Here is a 22,020-nt window from a genome sequence, read left to right as displayed (position 1 = left end):
CAACAATATAAAATTTTCAGCAGCCTTGGATCACAGAAATAGAGTATTGTAGAACTGAGGCCTTTTGAAGTGAAACTTAACACCTAAACTGGCCAAAGGTAGACTCACTGCTTTCTATACTTATAATATAACAATAACCATGTTTTATAGTGTACAAATTACTTTCACATACATTCTTCTGTTTGGTCCTTATAATCTTGTAGTCAAGATGCTTTGTCATTTCTGTTTACAAATGAGGAAGCTATTCTAGTAAGTTGGAGAGACAAGACTAGAAACTCAGGATTCTACTGCCCATTGTACTGCGTGGTGTTTGAATGTGAGTGAGTTTTGTTTTAATTTTAATTTTTTTTTTTTTTTGAGATTGTCTCTTGCTCTGTTGCCCAAGCTGGAGTGCAATGGAACCGTCTTGGCTCACTGCAACCTCTGCCTCTTGGGTTCAAGCGATTCTTCTGCCTCAGCCTCCCGAGTAGCTGCGACCACAGGCACATGCCACTGTGCCCGGCTACTTTTTTTTAATTTTTAGTAGAGATTAATTTTTTTAATTTTAGTTTCACCACGTTGTTATTTGTTTGAGATGGAGTCTTGCTCTGTCGCCCAGGCTGGAATGCAGTGGTGCAATCTTGGCTTACTGCAGCCTCTGCGTCCAGGTTGCAGCTATTCTCCTGCCTCAGCCCCCCTGGGTAGCTGGGATTGCAGGTGCGTGCCACCATGCCCTGCTAATTTTTGTATTTTCAGTAGAGAAGGCGTTTCTCCATCTTGGCCAGACTGGTCTCGAGCTCATGACCTCAGGTGACCCGCCTGCCTCAGTCTCCGAAAGTGCTGAGATTACAGGTGTGAGCCACCACACCCAGCCAACCTGACCAATTTTTAAATTTGTAAACTTAAAAAATTTTAACATATGTATATTTTTGAGACAGAGTCTCACTTTGTCCAGGCTGGAGTATAGTGGCGTGGTCATGGCTCACTGCAGCCTCGATCTCTTAGAGCAAGTGATCCTACCACTTTAGCCACCCAAGTAGCTGGGACTATAGGCACACACCACTACACCTGGCTAATTTCTAAATTTTTTTGTTGAAAAATGGTCTCATTATGTTGCCCAGGTTGGTATCAATCTCCTGAGCTCAAGTGATCCTCCCATCTCGGCCTCCCAAAGTGCTAGGATTGTAGGCATAAGCCACTGCACCTGGCCTGGTTTTATTTTTGGAGAGACGTGATCTCGCTATGTTTCCCAGGCTGGTCTCAAACTCCTGGGCTCAAGTGATCCTCCCGCCTTAGCTTCCCAAAATGTTGTCATAAGTAAAATTTCAATGCTACAAAAGAAAGCACTTGAAGATAAATCCTCTCAGCAAGGCAGTTTACTTTTATAGAAGGATGTGGCTTGAGGATGGTGCAATGGTGGCCGAACGTTTGGACGAGGGGGAAGAGGTGCTCAGCCTGACGGGGGTCGACTCTACTGCTGTGTTGTTCCCCTATTGACTAGGGTTAGACGGTACAACTTAGACTAATCCTGATTGGCTATTTAAAAAAGAGCAGGGGTCTGAGCTGGAGTGGCAGGGTGGGTGTTTTGGTGGGAAGGATGGTTATGCGCAGGTCAGAGCAGGTAGCCAGGGCGACCTAGGTCAAAGAAGGTGGCTGGAGCAGGTCACCGGGATGAGTTAGGATGGGGGACCAGGGGAACAAATGTGAACTACTCATTAGAACTGGAGGAGAAGGTTGTTTCCTGGAATTACAAGGAAGTTAAACTTTAAAATAGAGAATTAAAGAATGAGAGCTGAACATACTGACATACTGATTCTTTGAAGAAAAACTTGGAGTTCACTGTAACAGTTGGAATTGCAGGCTTGAGTCACTGTGCTTGGCCTTGGCCAACTTTCTCTGAGCAGGTGAATAACAATTTTAGATGTGGTTTTGTTGCTAAACTTCATAAACATGGTTAAGAAGCCTAGTCTCAATTACAGATTACTGGTTAGAGAAGGAAACAGCAGGGCTGGTCATGGTGGCTCATGCCTGTGATCCCAGCACTTTGGGAGGCTGATGTGGGTGGATTACTTGAGGTCAGGAGTTTGAGACCAGCCTGGCCAACACGGCGAAACCTTTTCTCTACTAAAAATACGAAAATTAGCTGGGTGTGGTGGCATGTGCCAGTAATCCCAGCTACTCGGGAGGCTGAGGCAGAATTGCTTGAACCTGGGAGGTTGAGGTTGCAGTGAACCAAGATTGTGCCACTGCACTCCAGCCTGGGCAACATAACGAGACTTTGTCTCAAAAAAAAAAAGACAAAGAAAAGGAAGTAGCAGAACCGGCTCTTTGAGTGCCAGCTTTCAGACAGATACATTAATCCTAAGCTAGTTTTATCAATTATTTATTAATAAACACTCCCAAAGTGCACACAAATTCTTAAGTCCTTTCTAATTCTAAGCTTGTTTATACTCTTGTTTGGTAAGGTTTCTTTGACAAGATGAAAAAGAACCTGATGCATAGAGATGGGATTGCTGGATTCTAGTTTTGTTTGTCTATTACAGGCGTCCCCAGACTATGACCTGCGGGCTGCATGCGGCCCCCTGAGGCCATTTATCCAGCCCCCCACCGCACTTCAGGAAGGGGCGCCTCTTTCATTGGTGATCAGTGAGAGAAGCACAGTTTGTGGCGGCCCTCCAACGGTCGGAGGGACAGTGAACTGGCCCCCTGTGTAAAAAGTTTGGGGACGCCTGGTCTATTACTAGCTTCCTAAAAAGATCTCACAAGTCCCTTAGTTTGTTTGCTTATCTGTCATATGAGATAAGAGTATTTACCTTCTCTTCTTAAAGGTTATGTAGATTTAAAAAGTTATTCTGGGAGATTTAGAAGCACTTTCAGATGAAAGACATTATAGCAGTCCTCTGTCATGGGTACTGAAATATGTATTATGGACGCAATTTAAGAATCAATGGAGGCCGGGCGTGGTGGCTCAAGCCTGTAATCCCAGCACTTTGGGAGGCCGATGCGGGTGGATCACAAGGTCAAGAGATCGAGACCAACCTGGTCAACATGGTGAAACCCCGTCTCTACTAAAAATACAAAAAATTAGCTGGGCATGGTGGCGCGTGCCTGTAATCCCAGCTACTCAGGAGGCTGAGGCAGGAGAATTGCCTGAACCCAGGAGGCGGAGGTTGCGGTGAGCCGAGATCGCGCCATTGCACTCCAGCCTGGGTGACGAGCGAAACCCCGTCTCAAAAAAAAAAAAAAAAAGAATCAATGGAAAGACTTAAAAAATTATTTGAAAAGTTTGAATAATTTGTATAACATGAGGTACTCGAATGAATCAAATGATGTGCCTCTACTTCTGTCTTTTCAGGCCTTTTTATATTTTCTTCAAGGGCTGATGGAGATAGTATGGTTAAAGATGTCATTCATAGTGTTATTGGAAAGGACAAGAGTATATCATTGTTAAATATGGTTTAGTCTGGCTTTTTTGTTTGATTGGTGAAACTGAGACCCAGAAAGTATAAAAGACTTACCTGAGGTCCAACTATATGTTAGTGGTAGAACTAGAGCCTGACACCTGAGTTTCTCACTCTCCATCCAAGTTTCTCTACACTTAGAAGGCATATTGTCTTACTCTCAGTTTCCCACTTTAGTCAGAAAAGATCACTGGCTCTGGATTCTGTTCTTTCTTTCTTGTTGGTAAGTGGGGTAGGGAGGAGGGGAGTGAGAAAAAGGCAGGTCTTGAAGTTGACATGTCTTCCGGAGCTTGTGTTTTTTTCTTCCACTTTTAATTTTTAAATTTTTTTCGTACAACAAAATTTTTCTCCCACTTTTTATCTAGAGTGTTCTGAACTCCAACATGAAGTGACTTGAGTGTGAGAAGTGACTCAGTGATGGCATTCAGGGCAGCTGCCTTTACCACCTAGGTTAGCTTATACAGAGCAAGCTGCCGCCACTTCGTTATCCCCATACGCCCGACTGGCCCTTACCCTGTTTTGCCATCAGCTTATTTACTGTGTTGGCTTTTTGGTGAAGAGACTGCGCAGGGCAGAAAAACTGTTAAAATCCCTCCTGGCTTTTTTCCTGAACAATCCTGAATGCTACTTCAGCAATTATAGGGGGAAAAATAAAATTACTTTCCCCTTGCTTTCCATATAACTTAGGAACACTAGAAAACTCTGTGATCCCAAGTTATTTGTTTTTCTCTGATACCAATTTTTCTCGTAACAGAGTTATCCTTGTGTATACTTTTGAGTCTGAGGGTGGTTTTTCTAGAGACTGAATGACCCAGAGTTGTTTCAGTTTGAATCATTTCTACTGTTCTACTTCCATGTTTTACTGACTCTTTCCTCTCTCATCTCCATTCTGTCCTTAAGCCCATCGAGTGAATCAAAAAATTTCAGATACTGTATTTCTGTTCAAAAATTTCCAATAAAAGTTTTTTTTTTCAGCTTCTCTTCTGAGATTTACTGTTTTTCCTCTTCATTTTGAGCATATTTTCTTTTACCTCATTGAACTTAGTTATAATAGCTATGTTAATATCTTTGTCTGAGGATTTCAGCATATGGGTCATCTTGGAGTTGCCCTCTGCTGATGGTCTTTTCCTTTGCAAATGCGTTTAATTTTTCTAGGTTTTTTTTTTTTTTTTTTTTTTTTTTTTTTTTTTTTTTTTTTTTTTTTTTGAGACAGGGTCTCACTCTGTCGCCCAAGCTGGAGTGCAGTCGTACAAACATGGCTCACTGCAGCCTTGACTGCTGGGCTCAAGTGATCCTCCTGCCTCAGCCTCCCAGGTAGCTGCGACCACAGGCATGCACCACCACACCTGGCTCACTTTAAAAAAATTTTTTTGTAGAGACAGTGTCTCAGTGTTGCCCAGACTGGTCTCAAAAACACTTTGAGTTCAGATGATCCTCCTGTCTTTGCCTCCCAAAGTGCTGGGATTACAGTCACGAGCCACCATGCCCAGATGATCTTTCTAGTTCTTTATGTAATTTGGAATTGTATTCTTCACATTGCGAATGCTGTATTGTGGAGACTTTGGTTTCTGTTGATGTTTTTAATTTAGTAGAAAATAACTTAGACTCAAAACTGCAAACTGTCACACCTGCAGTGTATGGCAGTTCAAATCTCAGTTCAGTTCTTTCCTCCTTAGCTCAGGTCTTTGGATTCTGCCCTGTGCTTGCATGGCTCAGGGTTCAGCCAGTGAGTGGGCAGAATTTAACACACAGAACCCAAGACTTATTTTCTGGCTCTCTTCTTACTTCTCATGATCTGTGGCTGCTATGGGCTGTTTCTTCAGGACAGAAAGCCAAGGGTTTGTTTTTTAATTTCAACTTCGGTTGGACCATCGTCAGGCCAGAGCTCCAAAAAATGGGGAGTTCCTTCCATGTCAGCCCCTTCTTCCAACTTTCAACTTATTTTCAAAATCTGCCAGCCCTTGTTCATTTCAGATAGTTGCTTTTTGTTACTTTATCCAGAGTATAGTTGTTGTCTGTGGGAGGGTCATACTGAAAGCAGAATTTCATACTAACATTTTTATCTATTATTAAAGTGTTTGGGGATAAAAACGTTAACTTGAACTTGTTTTTAACATTGGGCAAGACTCCTTTTCTCTGTGGAACTCACTTGCTCCTCTGGGAAATGAGGTGGTTGTGATCTGTAAGGATCCTTTAATGTCTGTTTCTAGGCAGACAGACACGTATACACATACCACCACCAACAGTAACAACAAGAAGTGCCAGAAAAGATGCTTGAGGGAAGTGATGAGGACAGGTCTGTCATGGTGGAAAGCTCTCTGAAGTGGCATCACTAAGGAATGTGAGGATGTTTACTGTCATCCTCTTGTTTCTGGGGATGGAGGGCGAGTATGCTGAGGATGCAAGCAGTAAATAGCATTCAGAAAAAAGAATCAGTTGCTGGTTTCTTCTACTCCTTATATATAGGAGAGAATGTACAGTTGGAAACAAATCAGGATCAGCTGGAGTTCGTCTTTGACTTTTGGCAGTGCATTCTATCTTGTTTTGAAGAGGAAAGCCCCTGGACCTTAGTAACATGTCAGCAAATTTGGCAGTAGGTGGTAGGTGCTGGGACAGTAGCTTTCAGCAGGAGTGCTGGGATCATTGTTAGGGCTGCAGAGACCTCAGGGGAGGTAGACGAGATTTATGTGACCATTTCTGAGTTCAAAATTTTTATGTAGGAGAGGTTTTAGGCTGTGTAGAAGAAGGTGTGTGTGTGGGGGGGTGGGGGTGGGGTGTGTGTGAAGTGTAGGGTTGGTGGGGAGGGGAAAGAGACAGGTGGTAATGGGACAGATCAGAAGGTCTCTGGGACTGTCCTAAAACTATCTGAATACCAGTCACATTTACTTTAACTTCCGTGGATTCTTTTTTAAAAGGAGGGGCTGGAGAGCTAAAGCTTCCCCCACGTCAACCTAAGCCAGGCATCCCCAAACTTTTTACACAGGGGACCAGTTCACCGTCCCTCAGACTGTTGGAGGGCTGCCACATACTGTGCTCCTCTCACTGACCACCAATGAAAGAGGTGCCCCTTCCTGAAGTGTGGGGGGTGGGGGGGGTGATAAATGGCCTCAGAGGGCCGAATGCGGCCCGTGGGCCATAGTTTGGGGACGCCTGACCTAAGCCATCTCTTGGGTGCTGCCCTTGGTATATATAGATCCTTTTTTATTTTTATTTTTGAGACAGAGTCTCGCTCCACCACCAGGCTGGAGTACAGTGGTGCAGTCTCGGCTCACTGCAACCTCTGGCTCCTGGGTTGAAGCTATTCTTCTGCCTCAGCTTCCTAAGTAGCTGGGACTACAGGCGCGTACCACCACACCCAGCTAATTTTTTGTCATTTTAGTAGAGATGGGGTTTCACCATGTTGGCCAGACTGGTCTCGAACTCCTGACCTCAGGTGATCTCCTGCCTTGGCCTCCCAGAGTGAGCCACTGTTCCTAGCTGATATTATCAGTAACTTCTCTTTGGGAGGCTGAAGTGGGAGGATTGCTTGAGGCCATGAGTTTCAGACCAGCTTGGGCGACATAGTGAGACCCCACCACTATAAAAAAAATTCTTTTCAACTTTTATTGGCTTGAGGCTTGAGTTACTCCTGTTCCCCTCATCTTTTAAGTTTTTTTTTTTTTTTTTTTGAGACAGAGTTTCGCTCTTCTTACCCAGGCTGGAGTGCAATGGCACGATCTCGGCTCACCGCAACCTCCGCCTTCTGGGTTCAGGCAATTCTCCTGCCTCAGCCTCCTGAGTAGCTGGGATTACAGGCACGCGCCACCATGCCCAGCTAATTTTTGTATTTTTAGTAGAGACAGGGTTTCACCTTGTTGACCAGGATGGTCTCGATCTCTTGACCTCGTGATCCACCCGCCTCAGCCTCCCAAAGTGCTGGGATTACAGGCGTGAGCCACCGCGCCCGGCTCTTTTAAGTTATTTTAAAAAACTCTCATTATTTCTCCATCTTAATTCTAGTTTTCTTGCTCTCTAGGAAGATAGAGGATGGATTCTTGTGTGTGCGCAAGCATGTGTATGTGTTTAGGTGGAGGTGTGGCGGTTGGATTAAAGGGACCAATTGTCTTGGAAGGACCACAGGTGGCTTGCAGGGATGTGCAAGGGAGGCAGTTGTGATGAAAGAAGTGGAGATAGTTTGAATGTAAGATCGTGTACAAAAGCTTTAGGTTTACCACTAGCTTAGAAGCTACCTTTCCATTTTCCTCAAGAGTAAAATATACAAGATGTTTGACCCAGATCTTCCGTCTCTAGTAGCTCTTCTCTAATTTTAGGGTAAGATACAATGGAATGGTAGGCTTTTCAATTCTCCTATAGAAGGCTGCTTGTTACAAAACTGGAGGGTAAGTTTACAGACAGAGAAGCTTCTATTTTTAGTTCTGATTGATATTGGGTGGTTCAGGGCTCTTTTGAGAACCAATTTGAGAAGGCAACAAAATGAGAGCCAGCATGGTGAAGGTACTTTCAAAGTCAGACAGACTTAAGTTTAAACCCTGTCATTTAATAGCAAGCTGTAAGACCTTGGACAAGTCACTTCTTGAAACTTAGATTCTTAGATTCTCTAAGGTAGAGGTAACATTATCTTGTTATTGTCTTATATACAACATAAGTATAGTGCTCAGGGTTGGTAAATACTCCACAGATGCTTTTTTCCTGGTTATCTTCTAGAACATATTATTTTTAGTGGAATCCTTGCTTTAATTGTGACTCACCCTTTCCCAGTTGTAGTTTCCTTCCGTAAAACAAGGGCATTTAATGGAAGGTTGAGTATGCCTTATCTAAAATCCCTGGGACCAGAAGCGTTTTAGATTTCAAAATTTTAAAAAAATATTTGCATGTGTATAGTGACATGTTTTGGGATAAGACCCAAGTCTAAACATGAAATTCATTTATGTTTCCTATACACCTTATACGTATAGCCTGAAGGTAATTTTATTTTTTCCCAGGGGATGTTGAATAAACCCTGAGTATTGTGTTGCCTATATTTTGACTGCGAACTATTGCATGAGATCACGTATGGAATTTTCCACTGGTGGAGTCATGTGGGTACTCAAAACATTTTAGATTTTGGAGCATTTTGGATTTGGGATTTTCAGATTAGGGATGCTCAACCTGTAGTTGATTTCTGGGATGCTTCCTAGCTGTAAGATGTCATATACATTTTTAGACTATTGAGGAATGTTTAGGTATTTTAATTTAAGCAAAGACAGTGGCTTCTACCCTAGGGACCATATCATCTTATAGGAAAGGGGAAGTTTCCTATAGCCAGATTCTTTCTTTACTTCCCCGAGAGAGACCTAGCCAGCTTAGCCAGCTTCCTTTAGTGTTAGGATCTAGATACAGATCTTACTTTGGGCCATTGCTGACGGTGAATTCTATGTGAAAGTCTTTGGGACAGCCCTCGGGGTCAGCTCTGTCTTGGTATGATTCATGCATTACCTATCTCTTCTATTCTGTTTATATTCTATTCAGGTCAAGAGACAACTGCCTTTGAAAGATAGTGACTATTTCCAAATCAGAAAGCACCGAGAGAGCTGCCGGAAGTATTGATGAAAAGCTTGTATTACCTAAATGGTAAGTATGCTGTGCTGTGAAACCTGGGCATACCGAGAATTGGGTGGTTTCTGAAGCCACGGTAATTTTGCCACTGTTGGAAGTGGAGAGGAAAGTCAGTATTTGTGATGGCCTATTATGAACCAAATACTATGCTGAGTACTTTACATGTTTTCTCCTTTAACTGAACCAACCTGATGAGGGTGAAAAATCCTTGCTTGAAGTCAGCAACCTTAAGAAGTAGGCCTGCCACCCTTAATAAGTAGCTACCATTTATTGAATATTTACTCTATGTCAGGCACAGTCCTGTTGGACATCTTATCTCTCTGCAACTTTGTGAGGTAAGTACTGTTGTCATCACCACAAGGAAACAAGTTTAAAGAAATTAAATAAATAAATTAAATAATTCTTCCAAGTTAACACAAGTAGTAGAACTAGGTCTAAAACCTGTGTTATTTTCTTTAATTTTTTTTCTGAGACTGGAGGGCAGTGGCATGATCATGGCTCACTGCAGCCTGGACTTCCTGGGCGCAGGTGATCCTCCCACCTCAGCCTCCTGAGTAACTAGGACTACAGGTACACACCACCATGCCCAGCTAGTGTGTGTGTGTGTGTGTGTGTGTGTATGTATGTGTTTTTTTTTTTTTTTTTTTTAAAGAGACAGGGTCTCTATTGCCCAGGCTGGTCCTGACCTGCTGGGCTAAAGCAATCCTCCTGCCTTCATCTCCCAGAGTGCCAGGATTAGAGGCGTGAGCCACTGCCCTGGTGGCTTCCCAAAGTGCTGGGATTACAGGTGTGAGCCACTGCCTTTGGTATTGTCATTACACTGTAATGTATCCCTTTTGATAAAGTTACTTTTGGTTGAGGCTGTGACTGGTTTAACCTTGGAAAAGCAAAGCAAAATACAAAACCTTTTGATCAACAATTAGCTTCTTTTCCTAGCCATTTATGGATTTTATGTGCCAGTATTTTATTGGTTGGCGTTGCCTAAAGCAGAGGAGAGCACTAATGAAATAGAAGAGAGAGAATTGAGAACTTGAATGGTGAGTGACCAAGACACCCAGTGGTCTTGGTTGCTACTGATAGCTGGATGATAGTTAGAGAAAGCTTCCCTAGGGAAGTAGAGCAATAGGCTAACTCAGAATGAGTGTGAAATGGGTTCTCATCATAGCAGTGACTGGGCATAGGAAAAGAATCTTAACAAAGCCTCTTGCTCTCACATCAGCCCTTCTTAGGAAATAGCTGTAGTTAGGCATAATACAGAACTCTTCTTGAAGGAGTGGGAAAATATCAAGGCAAACTGTTTACCTGTTAATTGGTTCAGGATTCTTGTTCTGTTCCTTTCCCTGGAGCATTTCACTTACCTCAGAGAACTGGGTTGTAAAATTGACTTCTTGTTGGGCGAGTGGCAGCCAGTATTTGGTCTCTTTTAATGGAAGCACCAATGGTGTTTTAATATATTTGGTGAAATTTTGGGGGAAAACAACCATTTTATTCATAAAATTTATTACGGTTTTTTTTTTTTTTTGAGACGGTCTCAGTCACCCAGGCTAGAGTGCAATGGCACGATCTTGGTTTACTGCCACTGCAACCTCTACCTCCTGGGTGCGAGTGATTCTGCTGTCTCAGCCTTTTGAGTAGCTGGGATTATAGGTGTGTGCCACCATGCCCAGCTAATTTTTGTATTTTTAGTAGAGACAGAGTTTTGCCATGTTGGCCAGGCTGGTCTTGAACTCCTGACCTCAGGTGATCTGCCCACCTCAGCCTCCCAAAGTGCTGCGATTACAGGTGTGAGCCACTGGCTTTGGCCTATATGTACCTATTATAAATAAAATATTTTGCTATTTACTGGAGCTAATGTTCTGATGACAAAAATTGACCACTTACTACACGCCTTAGTTATTGGAACTAAGTTTACAGCATTAAACAAAATAGAAACAGTCCTTGCTCTCAAGGATTGTATTCTAATGGGTAGAAACAGATAAAAATGAATAATTAAATATAAATAAACAAACAGGTACATAGATAAATAACATCCCACTAGATGGTGTATGCTAAGAAGACCAAAAAACAGGGTAAGGTGATAGTGATGGGAAGCTGAGGGATTGCTCCTTATGTGTAGCAATCAAGGGAGACCTCTGATGAGGTGATATTTTAAGCTAAGATCTAAAAGAAGTGAGGAGATCGACCAGGGAGTTATCTGGGGGAAAGCATCCTAGGCAGAGGGAACAGCAGGTATAAAATCCCCGAGGGTCATGTATAAGGACCCATAGGGAGGCCACGTGGTTGGAGTGAGTAGTAGGGAAGGAACAGCAGATGAGTGAGGGTTGTATATAGAAATATTGTATGTGAGTGAGAGTTTAATATAGAAATATTAGACCTAGATCATGTAGGGCCATACAGCTATGTGGCATCTTTAGAGTGTATTTTATTCTAAGTGAGGTGCACCAGAGAGTTTAGAGCAGTGGAGTGACTTGATCTGACTGATTCTTCAAAAGGTTACTCTGGGTGCTGTGGGAGAACAGACTGTGGAGGGCGGGGAAGGATGGCCAATGATGGGAGCAGGGAGAGCAGTTAGGAAGCTTTTTCAGTAATCAGTGTCCAGGGTAGGGATGATGGTGGGTTGGACCTGGGTGGTAGTGGTGCTGAAGAAAGCAATGGATTCTAGACATATTTTGAAGGCTGTCAAATTCTAATTCTCCCCATAGACATGTTTGATTTTTTTTTTTCCCTGCCCCTGATTTTTTGCTTTTTACTTTTTTTGGTTTTGTTTTCAGAGACAGGGTCTCACTCTGTCACCCAGGCTGGAATATAGGGGTGTTATCTCAGCTCACTGTAGCCTCAAGCTCCCAGGCTCAGATGATCCTCCCACCTTAGCCTCCTGAGAAGAAATTGGGACTACAGGCGCATGCAACCACACCCAGCTAATTTTTGTACTTTTTGTAGAGACACAGTTTTGCTGTGTTGCCGAGGCTGGTCTCGAGCTCCTGGGCTCAAGCTGTCTGCCTGCCTTGGCCTCCCAAAGTGCTTGGATTATAGGAATGAGCCACCATGCCCAGCTAAGATGTTTGATTTATTTGGAGTTAGCCTCTGGGTCACATGGATATGAGGATGTCATTGGAAACTTGACAGCGACCCCTGGTAAAAATTCTGAAATAGATTGATCAAAGAATGAGAACAACAGCAACCCCTAGAAGCAAGCTTGTGTTCACTAAGAATAAATCATGCTTGCTGATAACAATTATTTTTCTTCTTTAAGTCTTGCCATGATTTTATTTAAACTATCTGTACAAGTTTAATATAGAAATATTTGAGAATAGATATAAGCAAAAACAAAAAAAAAAGCACGCCATCCAGGATGATTACCATATAGCAGTTTGGTATCTAACTGAGCATTTCATTTTTGGAAAGATTCCTAGGTTGCTGGAGGATTGGAATATGCTACAAAGGTAATGTGTCTGAAGTGGTAAAATTAGGTATTTAGTGTTTTCTCATGTGATCCCAAGACAAAAGAAAATTTGACCTGGTTTGGAGCTTGTTGAATAAATTGCATTCTGGAATTGTAGTATCAATTAATGGACCAGTGTTTATAGGAGCTGTTTTTAGTGACATTCTGCAGGGCTGTTTTTGGTTATATTGTTTTTGAACATCAGTTTTGGATGAAGGTGTAGAAAAGACATGCCTATGAGACTTAAACAGTGAATGTTTGCAGGCTAGACAGTGTAGAGAATATTTAGGGATTGAAACTAAGGGGTTGAAATAAAAAATAATAATAATTTAAGCTGAAACTTAAGTGACACTTAATATGGACCAGGTACTAGTCTAAGCAATTCTTGCATTAACTCATTGACACATACCATAACCATACAGGTGTGGAAGCATAGAGAAGTCAAGTGACCTTATCCAGGGCCACAGAGCTAGTAACTAGTAAAGTCATGGTTTGAACTTAGGTTGCCTGGCTTCAGAGTTTGTAAACTTTATCATTGTATTGTATTGCCTGCAAAAGAATTAAGCCCCATATTTCAGTTACTGAAAATGAGATTTAACAGTTTATTTGAAAGCAAAATCAGTATGAACCTGCAAACTGGTACTGTGGCTGCCAGATTGGTTCATGCAATTTTGGACTTCATTATTAGAATTGGGCAGACCAGGTCATCTTTTATCCATCCCACCCTTTTACCCTGTTGCTGCTGTCTTGGTTCAGGCCCTTATCCCATCTCTGACCTTGACTATGACAATAGCACCCTAGTTTATCGTGCTAGAATGATCTTTCAAAAACTGCAGTTCTGGTTGTTACTCCCTTACTTAATCCCTTTGCCCAATACGGTTTGCAAATTTTCTTCCCATATCCACTTGTAGGCATATCATGTGTGTTTTGGAGAAACTATACAGTGGTATTCTTTTTATTTCTTCTCTTTTAAACTCTGAATTTATTGGCTACATTGAAGAGATTGTATATAAAAGTAGGGCATAGACCCTCTTAGCCATAGTCCTTCTAGGCCTTTTAATCATTTAAATCATTGGCCTCATCTCTTTGGCACTTGCATTTGCAGCCTTTGGCATAAAGGCTAAGCATCTTTCCTAGAATGTAGGACCTAGATCTGAAAGTAGTCCCTTTATCTAAATTTGGCTAGTACAGAATACAATGAAACTATTACATTAATTTATTTATAAAATGTTTATAAGGTTCCTACCTTGCACCTATCAGTGTATTCAGTGACCAGGACTGAAAAATGAAGATAACACAGTCCCTGTTCTCAGATCCCAGTAGAGGATAACAAATATTTTAAGTATCATGGGTATAGTGAGAGAAGCATTTACAAAATTTAGGATGGTGCATTTCTGTTGTGGGGAAGGATGGTTTGAAAAGGCCTCAAAGAACAGATGCGTTAAAGTATGTTTGCCATTGGGCCAGGCGTGGTGGCTCACACCTGTAATCCCAGCACTTTGGGAGGCTGAGGTGGGCAGATCACTTGAGATCTGGAGTTAAAGACCAACCTTGGCAACATAGTGAAACCCCATCTATACTTAAAAAAAATACAAAAATTAGCTGGGCGTGGTGACACAGACTTGTAATCTCAGCTACTCTGGAGACTGAGGCAGGAGAGTTGCTCGAATCCAGGAAGTGTAGGTTGCATTGAGCTGAGATTGTGCCACTGCTCTCCAGCCTAGACGATGGAGCCAGATTCCATCTCAAAAAAAAAAAAAAAAAAAAGATGTTTACCATTGGAATGGCGTGGTGGGGGAGCTTGGAAGGAAGATAAGGAAATGTTCCTTGATCAGTCTCTGCACGTGCTGTGAGATTTCAAAGCCCTCAAATCTTACCAGTTAATTACTCTGTTCTTCCCCTTGTGTCTCTGATATCAGCCATGCTGAATTAAATTCCCTGAATGCAGCATTATTTTGTTAGCTTGCTCACTCCTTTCCTCCTTCCTTCCCTCACTCTCTCCCTTTCTTTCTCCCTCCCTCCTTCCCAATAAACAACTATTTTATACTCTTTATGTACCAGGCACTGTTCAAGGGGTGGGGGATACAGCAGTAAAAAGTTACAAAAAAACTATGCTTCTGACCTCACGCATCCTACTTTCTGGTAAGAAGAATCAGCCGGTAAATAAATTTACAAGTAATTAGGTGGTTAAATGTGCCAAGAAGAAAAATAAGTAGGTTCCTTAGAGCTGTCCAAAGATGGAGTGAGTTGCCTTGGGAGGAAGTGACTGTCATTCCTGTCATCAGAAGTGTTTAAACAGGAGCTGAGTGACTACTTTTCTAGATAACGTCTGCACTGAGTGGGAGGTTGGATTAGATGATCTCTGAATCCTTTCCAACATGAAGAATCTCTGTATGCTAGCTGGACTCCTAACTCTGAGTTTGCATATCCAAAATACATGAATTTGTGATTCTGGGAAAAATAATGTAAGCCCTGAAATTAAATAGAAACACTCAATAATTGATGGTGAGGCTTAGACAGCCTAAGGTTTTAAAACAGGTAACTGCAGGTGGCCAGGAGGAAGCTGCTTGAAAATAGCCCTTGTCTGGGGCCAGTGGTTCACGTTTGTAATCCTAGTATTTTGGAAGGCTCAAAGGCCGAAGTGGGAGGATGGCTTGAGTCCAGGAGTTTGGGACTAGCCTGGGTAGCATAGAGACCCCCTCTCTACCAAAACAAACAAACAAAAAAAACCAACACCCCCCCCCACACACACACACACACAGGGAGAGAGAGAGAGAGAGAGAGAGAGAGAGAGAGAGAGAGAGAGCGCGCGCGAAATTAACCAGCTCTAGTGGCACGTGCCTGTAGTTCCAGCTGCTTGGGAGACTGAGGTGGGAGAATCACTTGAGGCTGGGAGGTTGAAGCTACAGTGAATTGTGATTGCTCCACTGCATGACAGCCTGGTAGACCCTGTCTCAAAATAATAATAATAATAAATTTAAAAAACACTCTCATCCTTTAGATCAGAAATTGGCAAATTCTGACAGACAGGCCCACTGTCTTTTGCTTTTTAAATTTTTAATAATTTATTTAAATAGAGACAGAGTCTCGCAGTATTGCTCAGACTGGCCTTGAACTCCTGGCCTCAAGCAGTCCTCCCTCCTTATCCTCCCAAAGAGCTGGGATGAAGATGTTAGCTACCATGCCCTGCCCACTGCATGTTTTTGTAAATCAAGTTTAATTGAAACATAGCCATGTTCATTCACTTGTATACAGTATGTATGTGGTTGCTTCATCACTACGTTGCCAGAGTTGAGTAGCTGGAATAGAAACCTTAGATCCTTTAAAGCCTAAAATATTTCCTCTCAAGCTGTTTGCATACTTATATGTATACTATCAAACTTTAAAAAACAGTTTGAGGACCCCTCTTTAAATGACTGTCGGGAACAGGAAGTGAATCATGGCAGCTGTGTTGGAAGAAGGGGCAGGGCAGGCCTGATTATGTTCTATTTCAGACCTTCCTGATCTGCCAGGACAGGAAGAAGAGCCACCCTCCAAAATGCTGGATAGGGCCACTTGGAACTGGGTTCAGGAGCTTTGATAGAAAGAGCCCTGAATGAGAAACAGTTGGCACTGTATCTTGCTAGTGTGACTTAGAACTGAGTTAAGTACTAATGTAGGGGAAGTTGGCATGAAAAAGTGAGACTGTCTTTCCCTTTTTAAAAACCTTCCTATGATTTTTCCGAGGTTTAATATAAACAATTTCCATCCCAGACCCCACCCTCAGGCACATTTAATCACTTCTTCTGAGCTTCCGGTATATATGTGTGATGGTACAATGTGCTAAGGAAGAAAAAAAAAAAGCAGGATAGAGGACAGGACGTAAAAGGGTGGGTGCTATATTATGTAAGGTGGTCAGGGAAGGCTTCTTTATCATTGTTCTTTAATTGGTTATATCTGTATGATTCCTTAAAGGCAAGGATAAAGTTTTTAATTATCTTGGCAAAATGCTGGGTGCATCACACATGTTCCATAAATGCCTGCTAAATAAATAAATTCTGCCCCAGGTAAACATACTTAACAGAGTAAGGGAGGCAGTAGGAGGAGAGGTGTCTACTTTGCTTTTTGATGATCCCGGAGTAGCAAAGCATTTCCTACTTTGGCCATGCTTAGGGCCAAAAGGTCAGAGATAAGTGATCTCCTAACCCCATTTTCAGAATATTTCCTTGTTTACCCTGGGGAGAAGGGATGATCTTAGTGAATCACTATTTTTAGGAGAGGATTCTGCCTGATGAAACTTACCTTAGGTATGCATAGGACTTGACGAAGTGCTTTTGCTAACTTTATTGCATAGTGTTGCTGTAAGGTAGTTGAGTTGATATTCTTTTATTTTTTCAGAGGAACTAAAGCAGCATAGAGAAAATCAGGGACTTGGCCAAACAGTGTATTATTCTTAAAAGAGTATGAACTTTGGAATCGGACCTGGATTCACTCTGACTATCCTTGCTAGCTGTGTACTTTGGGAAAGTCCCTACCCCATAAGGTTATTGTGAAAGCTGAATAGAATAATAGTAGTTACTGTTTGTTGTGACTTATGTGCAAGGTATTCTGCTAAGCATTTTACATGCCCAGGGATTACCATACATTGAGGGAAGACCTCAGTGGAGTAATGTAAGAACATGTAATGTAAGAACATGTAAAGTAAATGGTAGATCTGGGATTCCTGCAGAAAGCATGTGTCCTGTTTGTGGTTGTACTTACTTGTTCCCTTATACCCTTTTGTCATGGTTAGTTTGTTTATAGAGTAGTGCTCAGAACTCCTCATTTTGTAAAAATGCTTACGAGGTTATAGGGAGGTGATTTTGCACAGTGAGAAGAATCCTGAATATAGAGTCAAGAGACTGAAGTCCTTAGCTTTGCTAAACTGCTGGAGAAAGCACAGTATTTACTTCTGTGTCTGTTTCCTTGTTTCTAAAATAAGGAGATCCAGTAACTAGAGCTGGACATCCTATGAGTGTTGTGCTTTTTGGTATCTATGTCCCGTTTGCATGGCACAGACCTTCAAGAAAGGGTTTCCCAGCAGGTCAGGGGGAAACTATAGTGGTTGAGACATTGTGGAAGTGGCACAGGGCTAGGGATGAGATCATTCAGAGCATTACCACAGGGCCCGAGATTCTGTGCTGTCTGGTCACTCTTGCCATCTGTTTTCTCCTTTGTAATCCATTATTAGGTCATGGACATTTTTATTATTTTCTGTTAATGGTCATTGCCAAAGGTATTTGATAATTAGGAGGCTCACTCATCAGTCAAATTCATTGAATTTTCAGCATTCACTTTGTGCTAGGCTCCCTACTGGGTACTGAGAATACAGTGGTGACACAAGTTGGAGAGATGACTTGAGTAAATAAAGCTTCATAGGTTCTGTGATGGGAACCATGTAGCAGACTGTGAAAGCAAAAAAGAGAGGCCCTGATCTGAATTGGGATTTGAAGAAGGCCCTCCAGAATCTTCCGGAAGCATGTCTTGTCTAAAATGGGATCTGAAGAAATGAGAAGGAATCAAACTAGTGAAGGCCCAGAGGGAAGAGGGAGTGTGAGAACGTAGATGAAGAGGCTGGCGGGGCCAGATCATGAAGGACTTTGGATGCCATCAGGGGAATTTGGACTTTATCCTAACGGTAGCCGGGACTTTTAGAGGGTTTTAAGTAGTGGCGTGTAATACCTGCTTTCTCTGTCTGTGTGTTTCCAGTAAGTATTTGCTACATACTTACTGGGTTTAGCTTTTTCTTTCTTCTTTTTTTTGCGACAGAGTTTCACTCTTGTTACCCAGGCTGGAGTGCAATGGCGTGATCTTGGCTCACCGCAACCTCCGCCTCCTGGGTTCAAGCAATTCTTCTGCCTCAGCCTCCCGAGTAGCTGGGACTACAGGCGTGTGCCACCATGCTCAGCTAATTTTTGTATTTTTAGTAGAGACAGGGTTTCACCACGTTGATCAGGATGGTCTCGATCTCTTGACGTTGTGATCCACCTGCCTCGGCCTCCCAAAGTGCTGGGATTATAGGCGTGAGCCACCGTGCCCTGCCGGGGTTAGCTTTTTCATTGCCTGTGTGTACTGGTTGATTGATATCATCCAGAGTCTTGAATAGAACATATAAAACTGGGACTAAAAGCCAAATAAATAAAAATGTTATAATTCCAAGACTCTACTACTTTAGAATTGTTATAGACAGGGCTATATTAAGGTTTAACGTTTCCTTCTTTTGAAAAAGGGATTGTGAAAACTATATAGTATAAGCTAGTATAAATAAGATGTGCTGAGAGAATGCTACAGTTTGAGGATAAGCTGTGTTTTCTTTAACAGCTTTATTGAGATATGCTTTATATATCATGAAGTTCATCTCTTTCAAGTATACAATTTAATGGTTTAAGCCTATTTATGAGGATATGCTGTTTTAAAGTACTTTACAGATGCATCATATGTCATTTGTCTTCTGATGACTGTGATGGCAACTTCAGATCCTGTGTATCTATCTACTGGTTTAAAATTGGTTTATGGTCTGTACTTAGTTAAGTCCCCCCAAACCAACCTTGTGTATAAATTGACAAGGTTTAAACTGTACCACTGGGCAGAAGGCCAAAGGCAAGAGTTTTTAAAAGGGAAAAGCTTTCTTAAAACATAAACATAGGAGGTTTTTTTCCCTCTCCGTTTTTGAGAATGAGGAAGCAGGTAGTCTGGGGAAAGAAGGGGGACCAAAAGAGGCAAAGATGAGAGGACAGACAAAGATGTGCCCAGAGAAGCAGAGTGATGGACAGGGAACAATAATCAGGGTGGACAGGATCTGAATGTCCCAGGTAGGAAGGGGGAGGTGTTGGTCTTTTCAACACCTTCAAGCGTTGATGTTTTTTAGGAGCTGAGCATGGGCTCCATCTGGTGGCCCTAGGCTTATAGTGCAGCCAGTGGAAGAACTCAAGACTTGGAGAGAATCGGCATTTGGTATCTCCACCAGGCCCAATTTCAGTTGTTTTTCTTTTGCCCTAAGCTTTCTCATAGGATCATTGTTGGAGTCATTTCTTCACTCTTATCTTTGAATTTTGAATGTAATCTTATCGGATGACATCACCTAATACCCCACTGTTGCTGTCATCTATTGATGCCCTGAGTCACTGCTCCTAACAACTTCAGATTCTGTCTTAATGTCACTCTTTCCAGCATTATTCCTGTTAATTTGTGGTGCTTACATGCCAGTGACCCCTTCAACACCTTTACCTCTCAATTATTTCTCTCCTCTAACAATCCTTGTTTTGTACTTCTCCCTACTCCCTTGCAGGATTCCTGTGATTAATACCTTCGTTTTTGACATTATCAATAACTATACTGCCTCCATAATTTCAGTTTCTTGAAGTCCCTCTCTGATTCCTGTCTTCTATATCTGAGGCTTAATTTCCTCTGGTACCTGGTACCCTTACTCTAAAAATCCTTCAAGCCCCCCGGGACCTTTAGTTCATTAGTTTCTATTATGTTTTCACTATTCTTCACCTCCTTCTTTACTGAGTGAATTTGAACTCCCTCTCACACACCCTTCGCTCCCCTGTCCTGTTTCTTTGTTAGGCAGTGCTTCGACCTGGCTCAGTCCAATGCTGGCTTCTCTGTTCCATCATCTGTTCAGCTGAACAAGGCTGGAGAAAAAGAGAGAACTTTGTTGATAGGTCTCACTTTAAGTCATCCAGGAATTTCAAGTGGGCCCTTACACAGCTAATACACATCTCATATACATGTCCCAGACGGAACTCTTCTCACACTGCTCCATCTGTGGTCATCTTCATTTGAATCGATAATGCCAGCCCTCTACAAATTCAGCCCAGCCACCTTAGAGTCTGCCTTAATTCTTGTCTGTCTGTCTATCTATCTATCTATTTAGAGAGAGGGTCTTGCTCTGTCACCCTGGCTGGAGTACAGTGGCACAGTCATAGCTCACTGCAGCCTTAAACTCCTGGGCTCAAGCAGTCTTCTTGCCTCAGCCTCCCAAGTAGCTGAGAATGCAGGTGTGTGCCACTGCACCTGGCTAATTTTTTTGTTAACCTTTTTTTATTTTTAATAGAGATAGGATCTTACTGTGTTGTACCCAGGCTAGTCTTAAACTCCACCGCAGCTTCCCAAAGTGCTGGGATTACAGATACGAGCCATTACACTCGGCTTCTTTTTTTTGTTTTGTTTTGGTTTTTTTTTTGTTTTGTTTTTTGAGACGGAGTTTCGCTCTTGTTACCCAGGCTGGAGTGCAATGGCGCGATCTCGGCTCACTGCAACCTCCGCGTCCTGGGTTCAAGCAATTCTCCTGCCTCAGCCTCCTGAGTAGCTGGGATTACAGGCACGTGCCACCACGCCCAGCTAATTTTTTGTATCTTTAGTAGAGACGGGGTTTCGCCGGGCGCGGTGGCTCAAGCTTGTAATCCCAGCACTTTGGGAGGCTGAGGCGGGTGGATCACGAGGTCAAGAGATTGAGACCATCCTGGTCAACATGGTGAAACCCCATCTCTACTAAAAATACAAAAAATTATCTGGGCACGGTGGCGCATGACTGTAATCCCAGCTACTCAGGAGGCTGAGGCAGGAGAATTGCCTGAACCCAGAAGGCGGAGGTTGCGGTGAGCTGAGATCGTGCCATTGCACTCCAGCCTGGGTAACAAGAGCGAAACTCTGTCAAAAAAAAAAAAAAAAAAAAAAAAAAAAGAGAGAGAAAAAAGAAACGGGGTTTCACCATGTTGACCAGGATGGTCTCGATCTCTCGACCTTGTGATCCACCCGCCTTGGCCTCCCAAAGTGCTGGGATTACAGGCTTGAGCCACCGTGCCCGGCCTACACTCGGCTTCTTAATTCCTTTCTTTGTCTCATGCTTCACATATAGTCTAAGAGCAAATCCTTTGGTTGTACCTTCCTACAGCCAGAATTCTGACCATTTCTCACTGTCTTGGTCACATGCTCTTAGAATGTACGTACTGCAACTATCCTGGTCTAGGCCGTAACTGTATTTTGCCTGGATTACTACAATAGTCTCCTATAATAGTCTCCTATTTGGTCTTCCTAATCTCACCCTTATCCCCTGTAGTCCATTCTACCTGCTACCTACTTAAAAGTTTCTGCTGAGAAGTGGTTCGGTTGTTATAAATTGTTTTTGTGGTTGGAATGTTTTTGTTTCCTCCAAAGTTCGTGTTGAAACTTAACCCCTAGTGCAATAGCATTAAGAGGTAGGACCTTTAAGGAGGTAATATCAGGGATCAGCACCTTTAAAAAAGGGCCTTAGGGCATGAGTTCAGCCTTTTTTGTTCCATTCCTTCTTCCCTGTGAGGAAACAGCATTCTAGGTATTACCTTGGAAGCAGAGACTGGGCCCTCAGCAGACACTAAACCTGCTGGTGCATTGATCTTGTATTTCTTGGACTCCGGAATTGTGAGGAAATAGATTTATGGGTTTTTTTGTTTTTTTGTTTTTGGAGACAGAGGCTTGCTCTTTCAATCAGGCTGGAGTGCAGTGGTGTGATCTCAGCTCACTGCAACTCTGTCGTCTCCC

The 22,020-nt window shown here is 42.5% G+C and overlaps 1 protein-coding gene across 4 annotated transcripts in view; it reads left to right on the top strand.

Moving 5' to 3' along the window:
- LUZP1 (leucine zipper protein 1) overlaps positions 1-22,020 on the top strand; it is a 105,692-nt gene that overhangs the window by 72,092 nt on the left and 11,580 nt on the right. For all 4 annotated transcript variants that reach the window (XM_074380261.1, XM_074380262.1, XM_039473597.2 and 1 more), the window contains exon 2: positions 8,949-9,050. The gene's annotated coding sequence lies outside the window, so the exon portion shown is untranslated. The remainder of the gene's footprint in view (positions 1-8,948; positions 9,051-22,020) is intronic.

The sequence above is a fragment of the Saimiri boliviensis genome, chromosome 11 (assembly GCF_048565385.1).
Source record: "Saimiri boliviensis isolate mSaiBol1 chromosome 11, mSaiBol1.pri, whole genome shotgun sequence".
Lineage (NCBI taxonomy): Eukaryota > Metazoa > Chordata > Mammalia > Primates > Cebidae > Saimiri > Saimiri boliviensis.
This window is presented reverse-complemented; position numbering and strand designations above follow the sequence as displayed.